This window comes from Schistocerca nitens, chromosome 5 (assembly GCF_023898315.1).
Source record: "Schistocerca nitens isolate TAMUIC-IGC-003100 chromosome 5, iqSchNite1.1, whole genome shotgun sequence".
Classification (NCBI taxonomy): Eukaryota; Metazoa; Arthropoda; class Insecta; order Orthoptera; family Acrididae; genus Schistocerca; species Schistocerca nitens.
Genome location: NC_064618.1, coordinates 451,893,812 through 451,915,864, shown reverse-complemented (window position 1 = coordinate 451,915,864; position 22,053 = coordinate 451,893,812). Strand labels below are relative to the sequence as shown.

Genomic DNA, 22,053 nt, shown 5'->3' with positions numbered 1-22,053 from the left:
GTCAGCAGGACTGACTTCCATTTTCATTGTACTCGAATGTTGGTCAACATACATGTGACTGTATACATTGATTGTGGCAAATGCTAAAACTGTCTCCCACTGTTTGGAAGATCATTATTTTACTGACTTTAATGTATCCAGCGGACTTTTATTGTATAACTGTAGTCAACTGAAAATTGTGTATCTTAATAAAGTGTTACAAAAAATGAATATTGAACATGTAATGATTTAAAAATGAGTCAACTGTGTTGTTCATACTTCTTGAGTAAGCATATCTGATGGACTGAAACATATCTGATGGACTGAAACATATCTGATGGATTGAAATTCTATGCGAATTTGAAAAATTTCTATGCAAAATGCCTCATTTAAGTACTTGAATGGCACCATTGGAAATCGTATGAAAGAATGTAGTTGGACTGCTGCTACCAGCACTGTTGAATGGTCTATTACACACAGAGCAGCACTGTAAATACTGCACACAACCCACAGAAATAATTTCAGAATTAATTCTGTTAACAGTTGGATAAATTATAATGAAATGACAAATGAGCCCACATTCCACATTGGACACGGTATGATAATTGAAACCCATGATCACAGCTCAAAAATAAATGAAGATGTGCTTAAGTTCTTTCATTTTTTTTGAAGGGCATTGTAAAGTAATCTAGATTCACCAAAAGCATTATTGTTGAAATGTTCTTTATAGCAAATGTAATTAAAGGATTGTGTATTACCAACAATTGGATGAGGAGGTATTGAGAACTTCAGTAGAAGAACTTGGTTTGGAAAACCAGCACACTTGAACCACTAGCAGAATAATAGCAACTGCATAATGTTTTTTGTACTTTTGTAGGAGACTATGTCTCCATTGCTCTTGCCATCTCAATTTTCTATGGCCTGACTAGCCACTTCACTTCTGAATTTGATACTGGGTGGAAATGAATGGTCATCTGGTGGGATATTCCATTTCTCTGACAAAATGTTTCAAACTCAGATGATACAAACTGAGGGCCAGATTGATACAATTGTGCGAGATGCTTCCTCTACTGTGAACATATTTGCTAGGACCAAGATTGTTGCAAGAGTAATTTTGAGAACTAGCCACAAATGAGAAATTGTAGAGGCTATCCTCAAGCCACTGCCACACTGCTCTTTTTAAGAGTCTGGCACAAGCAACATGAATCCTCTTCTGTGGGTGCTCAAGTTTCAGCCATGAGGGGAAATGCTGCACAGGGTCCACCTGCTTCTGGGTACATGAGTGATAAGAGTGCACTGTTCTTCTGATTTCCCCATTTATGTCTGGTCATTATATGTGTCACCACACCAATGACTTCATTCAAATAATGCCCTAGTGTGACTGGTGGAGTAACCATAAAATTCTTGGCCAGAGCATGGGTGGAAGGATGAGTGGGCAGTATGTTTCTTCCATTTCCACCATAAACACATCTTCCTTGGCATTCAGACAGTGTCAGAGAGAGAAGTAGATGTGATAAGCTAGGTCTGTTCCTTTTGATAACTGCTGTGGGTATTCACATTAACTGAAGGCAGTAGCCCGTGCAGCACCATACCTGGTCTGTGAGTTGGGACACTTCACGTGCTGTGATGGGGAAATCATCTAATGTCCGAGCAATATATTGTTGTTAAGTTGAAAACGTAGTGCTGCTCATGTATCAAACCATTTTTTTCAGTTCAAGGACACTGCATTTGCATTAGTGTACCAAAAGGTGGGCTTGTAATGAAGGTCACATTGATTAACGCTCACCTCTGTATTCGCTGCACTCTTTTTCAGGAGCTCCGATCGGGAACTAAGCAAGGAAACAAGTAGCTTGTGGGGTGCGATTAAATAAAATTTGGTGCAATGTAAGTATATGTGGAATTTCTGAGGCACCAGTTGTTCCTTCTCTATCTGAGAATAGTTTATTATAGTTTATTTGTGCCACTGATAATGTTTTGGTTGCCAGTCAGGGTGGAGATTGTAGGTAACTTTTCAACAACATACAAGTCTTTGAACAGACTGTAGACCACATTAAACTAATACTCTTTTGTGTAGTTGGTTTATAAAAGGTGAACTATGTATGCGAGACATGTATGGTGTGAACTTCCCAAAGCGTATTAATTTTTCATAGGAATGACTACAGCTTTCAGATTTCTGGAGGTAAGCACAATATCTATTGCTTCCACATTCTCAATTGTTGGTTGATGTGTCTTGCTTTACTTAACATACACCCTAAATATCTGGACAGAAAAACCTCCACTTAGACAAATGACAGCATAACTCATTTGATTGAAGTCCATCACAGAGCACTTGTAGATATTCCTCATGCCACTGAGGAATTCCTTAGATGGTTTGTTCGAAGTACATTAGAAATATGGTCATTGCACTCTTAACACTGAAAGGTAACATATTATACCTACATATCACGCAATTTATTTATCATTATGAGTTTTTGTTGGGTGTCTACATCTAGTGGTCCTTGCCACATCTCATGCATGCAAACAGAACTGGAGGTGGTCTGCAAAACTGCGGCTGAGCTGAGGACAAACAATTTCTTATATTGTTGACATGATATTTCCATGTGGTTGGAGGGTATGGTATGAGAGGCGAGATTTACATTCTCAATAATTTGAAATTTGGGTAACAAAAAAGTGTCAAGGCCAAAAATGTTAGCAACCACTGATTACACTATTATTAAAAATATTAGTACTCTACGTACACTATGCAATCAAAAGTATTTGGACACCCCCAAAAAACATACATTTTTCATGTTAAGTGCATTTTGCTGCCACCTACTGCCAGGTACTTCATTTTAGCAACCTCAGTAGTTATCAGACATCATGAGAGAGCAGAATGGGGTGCTCTGCGGAACTCGCTGACTTTGAACATGGTCAGATGATTGGGTGTCACTTGTGTTGTATTTCTGTACGTGAGATTTCCACACTCCTAAACGTCCCTAGGTCCACTGTTTCCGATGTGATAGTGAAGTGGAAACGTGAAGGGATACATACAGCACAAAAGCGTACAGGTTGACCTCGTCTGTTGACTGACAAGAGACCACCAACAGTTGAAGAGGGTCGTAATGTGTAATAGGCAGACATCTATCCAGACCATAACACAGGAATTCCAAACTAAAACAGCATCCACTGCAAGTATTATGACAGTTAAGTGGGAGGTGAGAAAACTTGGGTTTCATGGTCGAGCAACTGCTCATAAGCCACACATTGTGCTGGTAAATGCCAAATGATGCCTCATTTGGTGTAAGGAGCATAAATGTTGGACGACTGAACAGTGGAAAAACATTGTGTGGAGTGACGAATCATGGTACACAATTTGGCAATCCGATGGCAGGGCGTGGGTATGGTGAATGCCCAGTGAACGTCATCTGCCAGTGTGTGTAATGCCAACAGTAAAATTCGGAGGCGGTGTAATGATGTGGTCATGTTTTTCATGGAAGGGGCTTGCACCCCTTGTTTTTTGTGTGGCAGTATCACAGCACAGGCCTTCATTGATGTTTTAAGCACCTTCTTGCTACCCGCAGCAATTCGGGGATGGCAGTTGCATCTTTCAATACGATCAAGCACCTGTTCACAATGCTCGATCTGTGGCAGAGTGGTTATACTACAGTAACAACCTTGTAATGGACTGGTCTGCACAGAGTCATGACCTGAATCTTATAGAACACCTTTGGGATGTTTTGGAGCACCGACTTTGTGCCAGGCCTCACCGACCGACATCAATACCTCTCCTCAGTGCAGCACTCTGTGAAGAATGGGCTGCCATTCCCCAAGAAGCCTTAGTTGAATGTATGCCTGCGAGAGTCGAAGCTGTCGTCAAGGCTAAGGGTGGGCCAAATCCATACTGAATTCCAGCATTACCGATGGAGGGCGCCATGAACTTCTAAGTCATTTTCAACCAGGTGTCTGGATACTTTTGATCACATAGTGTATGTTTTTATACCTAGCTAGCACCACAATTTTGCCTTTGAGTGGTATTGGTTGTTTAGTGTTTGAGACCACTTGCTGCTGTGGTGATTGGAGTGGTGGAGAGCCCAGACTACAGTATGAGAACTGTCTGAAAGAAGCTGCATAAATAATCATGCAGATCTTGATAAGACTCCAAAATGATGCAAAAATTGGCAACTTGCTTTAAATATTCAGAAATGTAAAACTGTGCACTTAAAAAACAATAAATAAATAAATAAATAAAAAGTATTCTATGACTATAACATCAATGAGTCACTGCTGGAATCAACCAACTCTTACAAATATCTGGGTGTACAACAACGAAAACAATCAATATTTGACAAAATAATTTAATTGGATAGATACAAAATCTGCTCCCAAGTGGTGGCAGAACACACACACTGGTGTAACACTTTGTAGTGATATGAAATGGAACAATCACATAAGCTCTGTCACTGTTGAAGCAGATGGTAGACTTTGGCTTATTGGCAGAGCACTGGAGAAGTGTAATCAGCCTATAAAGGAGATTGCTTACAAATCACTCATGTGAACCATTCTAGAATATTGCTCAACTGTGTGGGACCTGTGCCAAATATGACTAACAGTGTATAGTGAATGTATACAGGGAAGAGCAGCATGAATGGTCACAGGTTTGTTTGACCTGTGGGAGAGTGTTACAGTGATGCCAAAGAAACTAAACTGGCAGACTCTTGAAGATAAATGTACACTATCTCAAGAAAGTATATTAACAAAGTTTCAAGTACCTGCTTTAAATGATGACTCTAGGAATATACTACAACTCCCTATGTATCACACACATAGGGATCGTGAGGACCAGATTACAATAATAATAGCATGCACAGAAGCACTCAATCAATCATTCTTCTTGCACTTCATATGTGAATGGAATAGGAAGAAATCCTAATAACTAGTACAATGGGATGTACTCTGTATCATACACTTCAAAGTTGTTTGCAGAGTATAGATGTAACTGTAGATGTGTCCACATTGGTAAGCAACACTGTAGCACCCCTGTCGACCAAGAATTCCACTTTGTTGGCATTGATGTTCAGATCCTGTATATACTATATTAGACACAGATTTGATACTGTGAACTGGTGTACGGCTGCCATGTGTCCTCTTATTAGAAGCAGAGCATACTGCATTCCAGATATTTGTGGCTATTATTGTTATGAAAGTTGGGACATGAGACGCAGGACATTATGCTACATTTTTTACTCTGAACTTGGTCTGTTTTCATCACCATAGAGGAATGGCAATTAACTGAAGACATATCAGCTGAACAGGATTGATGGTGTATTAAAAACTCTTCAATCTGCTCACCTATCAACACTGAAGCAGTTTTGTACTGACTGGTTCTATACTAACCATGTCTCTATTAATATCACTAAACATTATTGGCTTATTGTTTCATAATGGTGTGTGTACACTGGAGGATAAATTATAATGATTTGTTGTGCTAAAGATAAGGTTGCTGAATGCTAGCTACTTCAATGTTGTCATTGAACACTTCTTACACAAATGAACCTACCTCAAATGCCTGAGTGATTTTTAGAACATCACAATGGCTTGGATCTGATTTATTTAGTGCTTTATCACGCACTACATGATCCAATACTAAACTTACTACCACATCTCATATGACAGATTCAGCTTATGATTCTTCACAGGTCTGACATTTGAAGTTGCACTGTTGTCTAAATCCTTGTAGATCATAAGACTAACCAATTTTAAGGCACTGGTTAAGTTAAAGGCAAGCAGCTACTACATGCTTTTGGTGCCCATAGTATTTTGGCAATGAACACCATTTATGCAGAAATGATAAACTAAAAGGGCCAGCAAACAGCTGTTGCTTTTGCACTATCTCACTACTACTAAAACAAAGATTAATGTGATCTTGAATAGCTCTTGCCTGCCACTATAGCTCAAAACAGAGGTAAACTTCCCATCTCCGCTTCAATTTATCAAAAGTTGAGAAGGGTGATGGCACTGAAGAAGGCGATGGTGACGTTGCTACTGGAACTTCGTACTGTCGCTGCTGCTGCTGTTATTGCAACAGCATTACATTGAACACTTCTTACACAAATGAACCTACATTACATTACATTACTGGGGATTCATACGGTCTTGGTTTAGTACACTAGATTTGAATCATCGCCACCACTTTTGTATCCTAGAATATACAAACACTGTCTATTACTCATGCCATAGAGAGCCTTGCAAATTGGAGCTCAGATTCAACTCCACAGTCATTAAACACTGACTGATTAACTGGAGAATGTAAAGGATTTTGTAGCTACCTGGAGATGGGGATGAGCAACTTCACAGGAGAAGTTTGGAGACAACCGTTTCATAAGCACAACAAAGTCTATCACTGGCAGAGTTAGAGTTGTCCAAAGAGAAATCCAATACAAAATCCAAATATACAGTGAGGAAATATGGCGTGTTCTGAGCAGCTTCATGTAGTGGAGTGATTTGTTCTGGCACACACTGTAGCACACTTCATCAGTGGCTTGACAGCAGACAGTTTGCCCAGCATAGTTGGTGTCTGCAGAAGTCTTAGCTGCCTCACATAGCTTCTGCCTCCAAGTGAAATGTCCTAATCCTATCAAAGTCATCACCTAGTGACAGATAAACGATCCCAGCATCTTCATCACTGCCAAATAAAAATGCAATACACGGGAGGCTTTTACTGATTAACTGGTAAAAGTCAATTATGTTGAAGCTCAATGCGAGGAGATAATTTGCACAGTGGTGGACCAGAAGTAGGCCAGTAGGTGGCTATACATGCAAAACACCTACGATCTGGGTGGATAGTTTTGTAGTAAACCAAGCAAGTCTAAAGATGCAAGCACTGGCAGAGGTCATCACTCTTGGATGCGTGTGCAGCCTCTCCGCAGTGCACTCTACTGGTGAGCCAGTGGTCTAAAGAGTTGGGCCTGGCCAGCCTTGTTCTCAGTCACATGTTGATTTGACCTATGTTTATCGGACTAGTAGTGCAGCCACCCAGTGGCAAGTGTCTTCTTGTACAAGTATTGTAGACATAATAAAGTATTATGTCTGTTAGTATCTGTAAGTTCTTGTGGTCAGAATACTTTGGCAATGAGTAGGCTTATTTTTTCATGTGGTTCTTTGTGAGGCTGCTTTTTGCATCTTCTTGTGACATGAAGTCTCTGCTTCAGACGTTGGCGCAACAACAGATGGCACTTCTTATGGTCATGTGACAAGCCGTGCCAGTGTTGCTCTCTCCCCATTCATCTCCGACAATATTTCTTCCTCCAGTCCTGCCATTTGAGGAGGCGGCAGAAAATTGGGAAGCATATCAACACTGCCTATGGCAACATATCCATGGCTTCCAAGTTAGGGATGCATAAGTATTTCATGTGCTGTTTTTGTCATGGATTTCACCAGCCTTGTATCAGGTGGTGTGGCAGTTGGCCCTGCTGCAGGAACCTTCCTCATTGTCATTCTTTCAGGCCTTTGCCTTTCAGTCACAGACTCCATACAGTTGGTATCTGCCAAAGTCCCCTGTTAGTCACTGGAATCTCTGTGCTCAGAATTTCAGAATGTCTTTGTGGAAGGTCTATGGTGGACCACCGATTTTCAAGCCTACATAATGTTGAAGCAGTCAGCTCGTCCTAGATTTTTTCAGGCTAGCCTAAAGCCTGACACTCCCAGCTGAGGCGGAGATGAACTGGCTCGCACCTCTTTGTGTTGCAGTTCTCATTTTCCTCTAGTGAATGGACCACACCCACTGGCACTCTGAGGAAACCCTCCGGTAAACTGCGACTTTTCACAGCATTATCAAGGTCACCGTGAATTCACTGTTTGTGGACAACACATACTGTTGCCTCATCCAAACAAGCTGTTCACACACTAAGCATGGGGTCAGTTGTTCTCCAAACTTGATCTTTCTGAAGCATATTACCAGTTACCTTTGGATGTGAAGTCCAAGAGTATCATGGTTCTTAATGTGTCTTTCGGACTGTAACAACACCAATGATTGATGTTTGGGGTGGGAAGTTCCCCGCAACTTTTCAACACTATCCGGAACAGGTCAGGTCCACTATTCTGCACTGTTTCAACTATACATGGACATTCTATAAGGGACCACCTGCAAAAACTCCTGTCCCTTTACCAGAAACTCTGAGTCGTGGGTCTAGGTTACAATCTGCAGACATCCATTTTTCCAGCCAACTCTTGCTTATCTGGGCCATACCATATCACGGCAGGGCTCCTACCCCTAGTTTAGTCAGGACCATTACAGACCTGCCGCATCCCTCGTTCTTGCAAGAACTGCAGGCTTTCCTGGGTAAAATCTTCTATTACCTATTAGCACCTATTCATTCTTGGGGCTTCCACCATTGCATACTCTTTCTACCTCCTTTTCTGCAACAGGGCTTTCTTTGTCTTGTCTCTGGTGTGTGACCAGGCTTCCACCACACCACCATGCTGAAGGACTGCCTCAGGTCAGCACTGTGTCTAGTGTCTAGCTACTTTCGATCCCAATAAACCACTGGTTTTGACTATGGATGCCTTGCAGTAAGGCATAGGAGCAGTCCTCGTCCATTGGAATCCAGATGACTTGGAGCAACCTTTAGTATTTGCATCCAGAATTCTCAGTCCAGTGCAGGTCCACCATTACTCTCAGGTTGAGGCAGCAGCTCTGGACAGTGTGTATGAAGTCACCAAATTTCATGTTTTCTTGTGTGGCACCAAATTCCAACTCCTTATTAACCACAAGACATCAGTCTAGTTATTTAGTCTGTTCGCCTGGGTTGCCAATAAGGCTGCCCACACATTGCAGCAGTGGGCCTCATTCCTCTCCAAATACCACTATGACATACACTTTTGCCTCACTACATGCCATGCCAACATGGATGCATTATCCCAGCTGCCTGGACACCAAGTTTTATTGGGAGGAGCTCATGAGTTTTCATTGGATATTGCACCCCACCAAGTGGTAGATGGGTTTCCATCACTAGTACCCGGGTCGTCAAGCCCTCAGCATCTGACCCTGTCCTAAAGCAGGTCATCTGCCTCATCCATCTTATCCTCCAGGATGCACTTCCAATCAGCTTTGTAACTACTTTGTCTTCACGCAGCTCTCAGGGTGGTTATTCCCAGGAGTTTGCTGCGGGAGGTCATACAACTGTTACATGAAGCCATCTCTGTTCTAGCCTCCTCTTCTGCCCAAGTCAGTGTCTCTGCCTGATAAGCACGCAACTTCACAGCCTCCAGCAAGGGCTTCAGTGCCCCTCCAGCTGATGAACATGCCCCTCACCAATTTGATGTCTCCTGTGTGGCCTCAGCCTGGGGTTCCTGAGCTGGGTACTGGTGAGTGCAACCAGTCCTCTGTATCAGTTAGCTTTGGGCTTTCTTCAGCAACCACTGAGGAACATTGTGTGTGACACAGAACAGGGATTTTGGCTTTACCATACAGATCAGGAGGATGGTATATATCCCTAAACAAAAAGTCAGTTTCAAAGCGTGCTGCAGGCCAATGGGATGCGGATGAGAAACACAGCCATTAGAGGAGAAACTCTGCGGAAACTGCTGCACCTCAGTGGTATAAGGTTTAACCTGATGAGCAGACCTCTGGTTGTGCATGGAAATAACATGGAACGTCACAAACACAAAAACAAATTTCTAAATGGTATGGGTGGACTGTCAGAGATCTTAACATCTGTATAACTGACAGTGCTAGAGTGGACAGTCCCCTAGGAAATGCATTTTGAAAATGAGACCTTGATTATTTTAACAACAAAACAGTGTCAGAGAGTCTTTATTGCAATAAAGAGAGAAGTTTTCTTTGTTTTGTTTTGAGGACTTCACATTGAAATACTATGATATAATTCTATTCAAATTGCTGCTTTTTTCCATAAATTCAAGATTGACTGTGAACCACTGATCTATTCTAAATAAATAAATTGTTTCATATGAAAACTTGTGTGTTCATTTTAAGCTAAATTCTATGTAATAAATGTTGGTTCAGATGTAATGTATCACACATTTTCGGCCACAACACAAAATTCACACATGCCTATGAAATATATGAAGATGGAAGGGATTGTCATGAAGTCCAGGCTTTTGAATAGTGGTTTGCATGAATGTCTACTATTGGTTCCTGTCATTGCTCTGAATTTTTTTTTTTTTTTTTTTTTTGTAGTTTGAAGATTTGAAGGAGGTTTGTCTTTTCAGCACCCCAAAATATTATTCCATATCTTATAAGTGTTATGAAATACGCGTGGTATACAGTTTTCTTCACTGTTAAATCCGTTACTTTGTGTAGTACCCTCATTGCATAAACTAAACTATGTAATCTCTTCAGTAAACTGTCCACATGGTCGGTCCATTGCAAGTTTTTATTTAAAGTTATCCCAAGAAATTTTACAGAATCAACTGTGGTCAATTCTTTACCTGAATATGCTATTTGTGATACACATTCAGTAGTTTGTTTGGTCCTGAAATGTATGATTTGAGTTTTTTCAAGATTTAATTTCATAGCATTATCTTTTATCCATTGTTCAAGTTCCCGTAGAGTTTGTTTCGTGGTCCTTACTAATTCATTAGTGTTTTTGCAGCAGACTACAGCAGTTGAGTCATCTGTGTAAAGTATTGTATCTGTATTTACTTTGCTAGGCATGTCATTTATGTAATATAAGAACAGAAGTGGTCCTAATATCGAGCCCTGGGGCACGCCTGCTTGAATTTCTTTCCAGCTAGAGCAAGTTTTCTCTCCCTTTTGATGTATCACCACCCTTTGGTATCTGTTTTTGAGATAAGATGCAAACCATCTTATAGATTTTCCATGGAAGCCATAGGTACCCAATTTTTGGAGCAGTAGCTTATGGTTTACTGTGTCAAACGCCTTTGAGAGGTCACAAAAAATACCAGATACACTTTGTTTGTTGTCAAGGCATTTACTTACTTTGGAGATTAGTTCATTTACAGCTTGTAAAGTGTTTCGTCCCTTCCTAAACCCATATTGTTTATTGAGAATAATATTACCTTCCTTATTTTACTTTTCTAATTGATTACATACTATTCGTTCAACTATTTTAGAGAAAACTGGGAGTATAGACACTGGGCAGAAATTTACTAAATCATCTTGTTTTCCCTTTTTGTAGACTGGACAGACTTCGGCATATTTCAGTCTGTTTGGAAAGCAGCCCTCATCAAATGATTGGTTTATTATTATAAAGAGTTGAGGTGCAATGCTGTCACTTCCTGCCTTTATGATATTTGTTGGAATTTCATCCCAGTCCACAGATTTAAGATTTTTTTTGGGATTGTACGATGTTAGCTACTTCATGACATGATACTGCAGTAAATTTAAACTCTCTTGATTCCTGCAGTACTGCATCAGGTCTTATTTGTGGAAGTAAGATGTTATGAATTTTGTTTGTGGTTATGAAGTACTTATTAAATTCTTCACAGATGTGCCGAGTGTTAGTAATAGTATTCCCACCAATTTCTAGTTTGTAATTAAAATGTTTCGTTTCTTCAGTACCTGTTTCTTTCTTGACAACCTGGCACACTGCTTTTGATTTATTTGAGGCATTAGCTATGTATTTACTGTTTGCCAATTGTTTTACTTGTTTAACTACCCAATCAAATATTTTTTTGTATTTGATTTTGTACCTAATAAATTCAGCATCACAGTTGGTTTTCGCTTCCTTATGCATTTCCCTCTTTCCAATACTAGAGATCCTGATACCTTACGTAATCCATGTCTTACTTTTATTATATTTATCATTTGTTGATATGAGGGGAAAGCATTCATTGAAAATGTTCTTGAATTCAGATATGAAAGTGTTGTAATTATTGTTTAATGAACACTGGTTGCTGAAGGTCCAATGGGTTTCCTTTAATTTCAAGATAAATGTGTTTATATTTGGCTGGCTGAAATTTCTGACCAATTGCACTGTGGGCCTATATGTTTTGTCTATGTATGGCAATGACATAAAAAGTGCTGAGTGATCAGATATTCCTAAGTCTAATACATGTTTTTGTGTATTCCCATCATTTTTGCTGCTCACTATATTATCAATGCTTGTGGCAGAAGTGGCTGTTACCCTGGTGTACCTAGTAAAATTTAGTGTTAAGCCGTTTGTAGCCAACAAATGCTTCAGGGTGGTAACAAATCTGTTTTCGTCTCCTATATCTATATTAAAATCAGAACAAATTACAATCTTTTTATATGGTTTCCCTACCTGCAACCTACTTAGCAGAGTTTCAAATTTCTCTAGAAATTCCCTAGTAGCCCAACATTCCGGGACATGTTATATGCTTATGATTAGTAAACCGTATTCAGACAGCTCAATGCAACAGCTTTCAAATACCTGTTCCACATTTAAACAATTGAATGTCGTTTTGGTTTCGAAGTTTTGTGTCTGTTCAACTAATATACATGATCTCCCATACCCCTTTTTTCTGCAAAAACTCGGTGCTAACTTGTATCCTGAGAGTGAATTTAGTAGCTTGACATTGTCCCATTTAAGCCAATGTTCGTTCAAACATACGAGTTTTACAGAGTTAATTTGCCCTAAGAGTATTTTTAAGTCATATAGTTTGTTCATTTCTCCCGACACACCACCTATGTTTAAGTGCATTATGAAGCTATTTTTACTGACTAAAGAATTTACAGTATCTATTAAACTGTCGGCAAAGTTTACACCGATGTGAGTTTTTACTGCAAATTTACAGTCCCTCGCTTTGTTAGTTCTTTCGGACCTAATTCCATAGGAATTGGTCCGCCGTATTAGTTTCACTGTGAAGGAGCTTCCATTGCAATAACAGGTCTGTTTTTGTTATCATGAGATATCAGTTCAAGTACATCGTTAATATTCGCAGCTAATCTTTCCCTACCATGTTTGTTGTGATGCATTCCATGGCGTGTAAAACACTTTCTTTCGTAAGTATCAATATCTATGAGCTTTACATTTACAAATCTGGCACAAAAACTTTTTAACTTATAATTCGTTCGTCGAATTTCTTTGTTAACACATGACCAGTCCGGATGATCATACCTTTGTGGGAGTGTTGTTATAATTACATTTGTAAACTGCAGGAACCGCAGCACTGTGATCAGCTTCTTAACAAAGGCCGTGGCTTCATTTCTGTAAACATTGTTTGCACCTCCTATTATCACCACACTGTATTTTTTTGTGAGTTTTGAGCAATCTTCGTTAACACTTTCAACCACATTGTCAAAACTGGCACCAGACTTTATAATGCCTGAGATTTGAACATCGTTATTTACACTGTCTGTCAAGAGTTCCCGAATGTTGCGGCCGTGACTGTCACCGAATATTTTCACCATCTTCTTCTGTTGTATCTTCTTCGTAGAATCGTTTTTACACGACACTGAGAAGACTTCTTTCGATGTTTCTTTGTATCCATAATCTTCCTTAGACGAGAAATCGTCTTCCCTTACCGAGAAGGAGTCTGGTTTGTTTACACTTGGTTCCTTGTATTGAAGATGTACCTTTGTACCACATGTACACTTATTCTTCAGAGTAGCGTATTTGTTGTTTAGAGTAAGTAAATGACTTTGAAGTACTCAGATTTTTTCGTCTGTTTCCATGATGGTGTTTCTAAATTTGTTTTCCACAGCATCACTAACACACGTGGAACAAGTCCATATGTAGTCCTCATTTACAAATTTTATGCTTCATTTAGCGCACTTCTCGTGGAACCAGTGGTGTCAGCCTTTACACCGAATACCTTTAATCACTTTCTTGTCGCACATCTTACAATTGTTAACACTTTTATAGTCACATTTATCGGAGCCGTCCTCGTTTACTGTTTTACCGTGCAGCGCAATTATTATCTGAAGTCAAAGCTAAACAAGTAGTAAAAGAATTTTACACAGACTAGGTGCATGACCTTAGGGAAACACACCGATCATCTAGTAAATTTTTTTATATCCATTTCAACCTCATGTTACTCAAACATTGAGTAAACTGAGGCTGAAATAAAAAATTTTAAAATTATTTGAAGGAATTTTATTTTTATCAAACCTTCCTAAGCAATACACTGCAGAAGAGCTATTCTGTTGTCATGCTTTCTTTGCTCTTTACCTATTAAGTCCAATGTGGTCACTGTCATTGAATCTTCAGATGTTGGTTAGAGAAAATTACTATGAATGAACAGTTCTAAATTCAGCACAAGAAAACACAATAGTGGGTAGAACTGGGTCCCAAACACATCTTAGTTGGAAATCTCCATTCTAGCTTACCAAGTCATTAGTTGTTTTAATTTCAATGGCTTTCTTTATTATGCTATCACAGAATTCACTTATGATTCAAAATCAAATATATTGTCTTCATTATGGTTGTATTCGATTACTCTTAATTTATCTTTCTGCTCAAAGCAAACAAATTTGGCATGTTCCGAGTAGTGCTGAAGAATGCAACATTACATCTCCCAGGTGTACATCAGCATTGTCTCTGCCAGATGTATCACAGCATATACTTACATTGAATGGTTATGACATAAGGCATTTATAAGTCCTACAGAACCGTTGGCCAATCCAACAAGATATCCATTACTTTACAGTTACTGGAAGACAGTTTTGATCTAATTTTTCTTCAGAATATAATACAGCAACTACTTTAGTTTGTGGTGAAGGGAGACTAGAGGGATTCGAGATCAGACTTTTTTTTTTTTATCGTGATAACATCTACTAGATCAGTTCAAAAGTGACTGGCTATTTAGTGGCAGCAGCTCTGAAATACTTTGAGCTCTCTTCCTACAGTTCACACTGACCATTCCTTACATGAATTTGCCAATTTCCTAATGGGGAGATAAAATGGAATGGATGCTGATTTTCTACTCCAGTAGGTGTGTGTGTGTGTGTGTGTGTGTGTGTGTGTGTGTGTGTGTGTGTGTGTGTGTGTTTGTGTGTGTGTGTGTGTATGTGTGATAAATTTTTGCAAATACCATAATATATCCATAAAAAAAGAAAATCTGATGATATAATATTATGAAAAGGATTGACTGCTACTCACTGTAAAGATGACACATTGAGTTGCAGACAGCATGATGAAAAGATTCTTAGATATAAGCCTTCAGTCAAAGACTTCTGTAGAAAACAGAAATGTGCACACATTCACACAAGCAAGCACACGTCACACACCTATGACTGCTATCTCTGTCCACTCTGGCATCTGGCCTGCTACATCTAATCAAATAGATCAGAAAGACAGCTATTACCATCCGGAAAGCTGCTGACTCTTCAGTTATACCAAAGAACTGGTTTTTTTAATGTCCTATTGGTAGTTTAACTTTTACTTAATTTCACTGGTATTTTAAAAAAAAAAAAATTACTTACCTCTTTAAACACTGAGTGCTGAACACAGTATTTTACAACTTGTTAAGCAGTTCTAGAACAAACACTGCTACTTGCAATGCAGCTGACAGAACTTTTCGGTTTTTGAATCAAGGTATTCTGATAATTTGTAGACAGAGTAGTTCATGAGGTATGTTTTTCGCTTTCTTTTGAACCGGTTAGGATTCCAAAATTCTCGCTTCATGTTAGAAGGAAGGCTGTTGAACACGACTGCATTATAGAACGCATCTCCATTCTGGACCCAGAACAAGAGTGAAAAGGCAACACGATAATTTTGTTTGCTCCGTAAATTGTGATTGTGTACCCCTCAGTGCAGCTGAAACTGATTTTCAGAGACAGTAACAAAAACCATTTGGAATAAAATTTATTAAGAAATGAGCGGTAGGAATTTCACAGTCCGTAAAAACCCTTTTGCAAGATATGCAGTTATCCACTTTACACAGTTTTCTCATTGGTCACTTCTGTTGAATAAACAGGTTATTTACTTTAGGTGCACTCTCAAAAAGATAACTGCATATGACAACACAGATTACAAATATGGGAAGTCAATCAACATTCTTGCCTTTATGTTAACACAATGAGAGATTCTTCTAAGAACAAAACATGTTTAATGAAAATTCTTGATTAGTATATGTATCTGTTGATTCATTTCTACTGATTATACAACTGGACCACACAGGGTATTTTATTTAGTGTGTGACCACTAATGTATACTTTTGGTGTTAGGAGGTTATTTTTGCTTGTTTCAAATTGTATAATATCATCCCTTCTGAGATTAAGACACCTTTCTTAGATTAAGACATCAGCTATTAACTGTGAATCAGCAATCATCTTGGCTGTATCTGCTACGGCTGCGTTCTGACAGTTGATCAGTATGTTTGTGTCATCAGAAAACAAAGTTTTGGAACCACTCTTTGCAGTCGCTGGGAGATCATTTACATAGCTTACGATCTCTGGGGAATCCACATAGTATGTTACCCCATTCTCAGGTTGGGATCATGCCTGTGACACAGTCTGTCAGAGAGCCCCTCAGCTTTCTTTTGTGAAGCTAAAACTCTAAACATGTAAGAGGGGTACCATCAGTGCCATGACATTTCAGTCTGATTGTGATTACAAAAATCTATTTGACAGAGGCTTCAGCTAGCTCACAAAAACAGGATGAGTTTTCTGGTTTAGCTCTTATAGTAGTTTTCACGAGGTATTGTACTGCTCTCTCTGTAGGAAATACTGTACAAAAGCCAAACTGATTGGCAGTTAACTAGTTCTGCTCAGTTAAATTATGCAATATTTCAACAAAGGCCACTTTCTAAAATATTTTTGGAAAGATTAGAAGGAGTTAAACTGGTCTGTAATTATAGGTGGTTTGTTTATCTCCAGTTTTATATATAGGTGTAACTACATAATATTTAAGTTTGTCAGGAAATATAGTATATCCTTAGACATTGACGGATTACAAGAATAACTCCTGGATAATAGATCAATACAAGATTTTAATATTCTGCTAGAAACACCAGACAGCTATTTCTTTTTAGTGACCTGATGAATTTTGTAGGCACCTAAGGGGCTATATTTTTGTGTGTGTGTGTGTGTGTGTGTGTTTGAGGTTTACGGGCGCTAAACAGCGGGGTCATCAGCGCCCAAACGCATAAAAACAGGAACACATGCAGTGAAGGGACTAAGACGGACAGCGAACAAGGGGAACAGCTAAAAGACACAGACCTGACACAGTTCCAAATCCTCACATACAGAGGCAAAACAAGAGGAGAAGGAATGCACTAAAAAAGGAAAGGAAACACAAGGAAGGGAGGACAGAAACCGAAGGGAAACAAGGAGGTATTCGTGACTGGCGGACCTCTTACCTAAAATCTGGGTGAGCCAGTCATCCAGCAGCACAATAAAACCCTCTCCCTAAAATCCGAGGCAACAAATTGGACAGGACACAAAACCGTAAAACCTTAACCACAGACGTTGCGCCGTCTTGCAAAATAAGAGGGCAAATCCGGTGGCAAAGAAACCACCGCCCTCTGGTCAGAGAATAAAAGACAGTCAAGTAAAATGTGGCGGACAGTAATCTGGACGCCACAAGCACTGCAGACTGAGGGATCCTCCCGCCGGAGTAAAAAACCATGTGTGAAGGGACTGTGCCCGATGCGGAGGCGAGTGAGGAGAACCTCATCCCGCCTGCATGACTGGTAGGACGTACGCCATGGCCGCGTGGTGGCCCTGACCAGACGCAGCTTATTGTCACCGACTGCCAGCCACTCCTCTTCCCATTGACGCATAACACGAAAACGCAGGAGGGAGGTAACAGCATGGAGGGGGACGGCACATTCAACAACGTGAGGGAAGGAACATGCATCTTTGGCAGCCACATCCGCCAGTTTGTTTCCCCTAATACCCACGTGCCCCGGCACCCAGCAAAAAGAAACCTCCTTCCCCTGCAGTTGCAGGTGGAGTAGGGCATCATGGATGTTCTGGACGACTGTATCCGCTGGGTACAAGTGTTGAATGGTCTGAAGGGCACTCAGGGAGTCAGAACAGATGAGGAACTTACGACTGGGAACACATCTCATCTGCTCCAATGCCCGCAGGATCGCAAACAATTCGGCATCAAAGATGGTAAACGCCGCAGGAAGCCGTAACTTGACGACTCGATCAGGGAAAACAACAGCACAACCAACAGTCCCCCCCCTGTTTAGAGCCATCCGTAAATACTGGTACATGGTCCGGATGCTGGTGTAAAATATCGGAAAATAAGGAGGTAAAAACAAACGCAGGAGTGCAGCTCCTCCGGTACTCCGACAAGTCTAAAAGGACGCTGGGCCTCTGGAGCAACCAGGGAGGGAGACGAGTAAAACCCAGTCGTTGGGGGGCCATACGCTCCACACCAAGGGACTCAAGAAAATGCTTGGCACGAATCCCAAATGGTCTCGTTGCCCTGGGACGACTGGAAAAGAGACGTTCCATAGGCGGTTGGGCAACGGTAGGGTACGCAGGGGAGGTAGGACAGGCAAGGAATTGACACACCCGTCGCACCATGAGATGTTTCCGCCGGATGGCGAGCGGCGGTTCCCCTGCCTCAGCACACAGGCTGGGGATGGGACTAGTACGGAAGGCACCAGTGGCCAGCCTGATACCCTCATGGTGTACTGCGTCAAGAATCTTCAGATACGAAGGCCTTGCGGACCCATACATGGTGCAACCATAGTCAAGACGCGATCGGACGAAAGCCCTATAAAATTGCAGCAGACGCACCCGATCTGCTCCCCAGGACCGATGGCTCAGACACTTCAAAATATTCAGTGCCTTCAGGGCCCGCACCTTGAGGTCTTTAAGGTGAGGCAACCACGACAACTTGGAATCAAAAGTGAGGCCCAGGAACCTCACAGTGTCTCTAAAAGGAAGAATGGTGTCCCTCAGACGCAATTCAGGGGAGGTAAAAAGACGTCGAGAAAGATTAAAATGAACACACACACATTTGTCTGCAGAAAAGGTAAAACCCGTCTTCGCAGTCCATGCCTCTAATCGTTTTATCGTAAGCTGCAACTGCTGACTAGCAGTGACAAGACTAGAAGAAGAACAGAAAACGGCAAAATCGTCCACAAACAAGGAGCATTGGGCAGGACTCCGGATAGTGTACGCGTTACTGTTAATGGCGATGGCAAAGAGGGTGACACTTAAAACGCTTCCCTGAGGAACACCATTCTCCTGCACGTACAAATCAGAAAGCACAGTACCAACCCGATATCGAAAGAGGCGGTGGGAAAGAAAGGACTGAATGAAGATGGGGAAACGGCCACGAAAGCCCCACTGATGGAGTTGATTGAGGATAAGGCGGCGCCAAGTAGTGTCATATGCCTTATTAATATCAAAGAAGACACCTAGACAATGCTGGTTATGTAGGAAGGCCTGCTGGATGGCCGCCTCAATCAGGGTCAAGTTGTCGATAGTGGAACGACATCTCCAAAAGCCACACTGAGAGGGGCCAAAGAGCTGCCTGGTCTCGAGCAGCCAAACCAGGCGACGGTTGACCATGCGTTCCAACGTCTTCCCGACACAGCTCGTCAAAGCAATACTCCGATTACTACTGGGATGCGTTCGGTCCTTCCCCGGTTTGAGGAGGGGAATCAAAATCGCCTCCCTCCACGAGTCAGGGTACGTGCCGGATAACCATATCATATTAAAACAATTCAGGAGAACTTCCTTGGAAGGCAGTAACAAGTGCTGCAGCATGCTGTACCAGATTTGATCATGACCAGGCGCAGTATCATGAGCCACAGACAGCGCCGAATCCAGTTCCCACATTGTGAAGGGACAGTTGTAGGGTTCAGAATTTGGAGACCGGAAGTCCAAGTGACCCCTCTCGATGGCACTGTGGTAGCGGCAGAAATCTGGATCACAGTTAATAGTGGCGGTAGATGCTGCAAAATGCATGGCCAGTGTCTGGGAAATGTCTCTCGGCGCCGTGAGAAGACTTCCCTGATGCAGCAATGCCGTGACAGGTAGCTGGCCGAGTTTCCCGGAAATCCTCCTGATGGCTACTTTCGTAGAACTAGTGGAGCGGGAGATGGAGATCAAGAACGATTGCCATGACCGTCGTTTGCTCTCTTTAATCACCTGCCGCGCTTTGGTGCTTGCCACCCGAAAGCCCGCAAGATTTTCAGCTGAGGGACGGCACTTGAAGCGGCGCAGAGCTGCACGGCGGGCTCGGATGGCTGAGCGGCACTCAGTGGTCCACCAAGGGACAGGACGCCTCTTGGGATGACCGGATGACCGTGGGATTTACAATTCAGCAGCATGGGAGATCACGGCTGTAACATTTGTGGACGCTGGCACGGTGTTCCAAAACAGCCAGTTGGCTGAAAAGTGTCCATTCAGCTCGGCAGAGGTACCACCGGGGCGGCACTGGTAATGCCATAGCCTCATCCAGGAGGCGAATCCAAAGGGGGAAGTGGTCACTAGAATGGAGGTCAGCAGCAACCTCCCACAGAGCAGAATCCGCGAGTGCTGGAGAGCAAAAGGAAAGGTCAATAGCTGATGACGACCCAGAAGCAGTACAGAAATTAGTGGGAGCACCAGAGTTGAGGATGCACAGTTCTTCAGACATCATGAGGCTTTCCAGAATGCGACCCCTGGGGCAAGTAATCGAAGAGCCCCATAAGACATTATGAGCATTGAAGTCCCCCAGAAGAAGAAATGGGCGGGGGAGTTGGCTAATAAGGTCTGTGAGAGCCTCAGAGTCTATCGCATCCTGAGGTGGTAAGTAAAGTGAACAGACTGTGAGCCTCCGACCCACAAGAAGGTCAACTGCAACTGCTTGCAAGTCTGTAACGAGAGGGAGCTCAGATGAGGGGTGCATGTCACGGACAAAAACCGCAACACCACCCTTTGCCCCTTTCCCCCGTCAGATCATCTTTCCGATATACGGTATAGCCCCGTAAATAAGGAGCATCAGTGGCCCAAAAATGTGTCTCTTGGAGACATAAGCACAAAGGGCACTCTCGTACAAGGAGTTGTAATTCGGCCACATGCGTCCTGAACCCATTCAGGTTCCACTGTAATATTGGAGCCAGAGATCAGGGTGGCTGAACTTTCACCCTGCCTCTGTGTTTTGGAGGAGAGCCCGTACTGGCCGGAGATTTATTCCTGGGGCGAGAAGATTGACCGACCCCGGTCGACATCAATGTCCATCAGCTCCGATGACGACCCACGGGAGATGTCAGAGAGTACGATGGCCTCGTCATCGGACCGACCCTGACCAGTCTCCTCAGGTGGCAAAACCTTCACCTTCGGCGTCTTTGTCTTGGGGGGGGGGGGGGGGGGTTAGAATGCAGAGCCTTGTCAGCAGGTGGAGCTGTACTCGCCTGGGCAGAAGGCGCCATATGGGAAGAGGCAGGAAGTACCCCAATGTCAGCAACCACGGCCTTGTCCGACGTTGCGGGGAGAGCTGCAGGTTTCAAAACAACCGCAGCAGCACAAGTGCACTGGCAAACGCAGGCATTAGTGCTAACACTAGCAACCTCCGTTTGCATAGCAACAGTGGCCATTTGTACCGGTTTTTTCAGAGCGGAAGCGAAAGATGTCGTAAACACAGGAGGTTGCTGGCCTTAAAGAGCTTCTTCGCCTCACCATAGGGGATGCGCTTAGATGTTTTGATCTCCTGGATCTTCCGTTCGTCGAGATAGATGGGGCAGACCCGGCTCCAGACAGGGTGACTCCCAGAGCAATTCACGCACTTCACAGGTGATGAACAATCGGCTGCTTCATGGGCAGGCTGACCACATTTACCACAAGTGGCTATCCCATTGCACCCCAACGTAGTATGCCCAAAGCGCTGACATTTAAAACAGCGCATTGGGTTGGGGAAATATGGTCGTACTGGCAAACGTAAGAACCCCGCTTTAACATGCTCTGGGAGTCTCGGGCAACTGAACGTGAGAATAAACGAGTCGGATTTCTTCATAGTGTCCTGTGTGTAATGCCTCATTAAACAAAATGATTGGGTGATTCTTTATGGCTGTTTGACATTATAATTTTCTTCTAAGATCTGGACATGACTGCTTAGACCATTTCATTGTTTACATTTTACCATCTTCGTCAAATAAATAATTCATTATTGTTTGAGGAGATTTTGGGATTGCAGCCTATCATCATAAACTTCATTCCACAATTTTTCAACTGGACACCTGAAGATGACAGGCAGGTGTCCACTT

The 22,053-nt window shown here is 42.0% G+C and overlaps 1 protein-coding gene across 8 annotated transcripts in view; it reads right to left on the bottom strand.

Annotated features, from left to right (window-relative positions):
* The window catches only part of LOC126259993 (uncharacterized), a 224,743-nt gene that overhangs the window by 47,033 nt on the left and 155,657 nt on the right, over window positions 1-22,053 (bottom strand). The window lies entirely within an intron of this gene.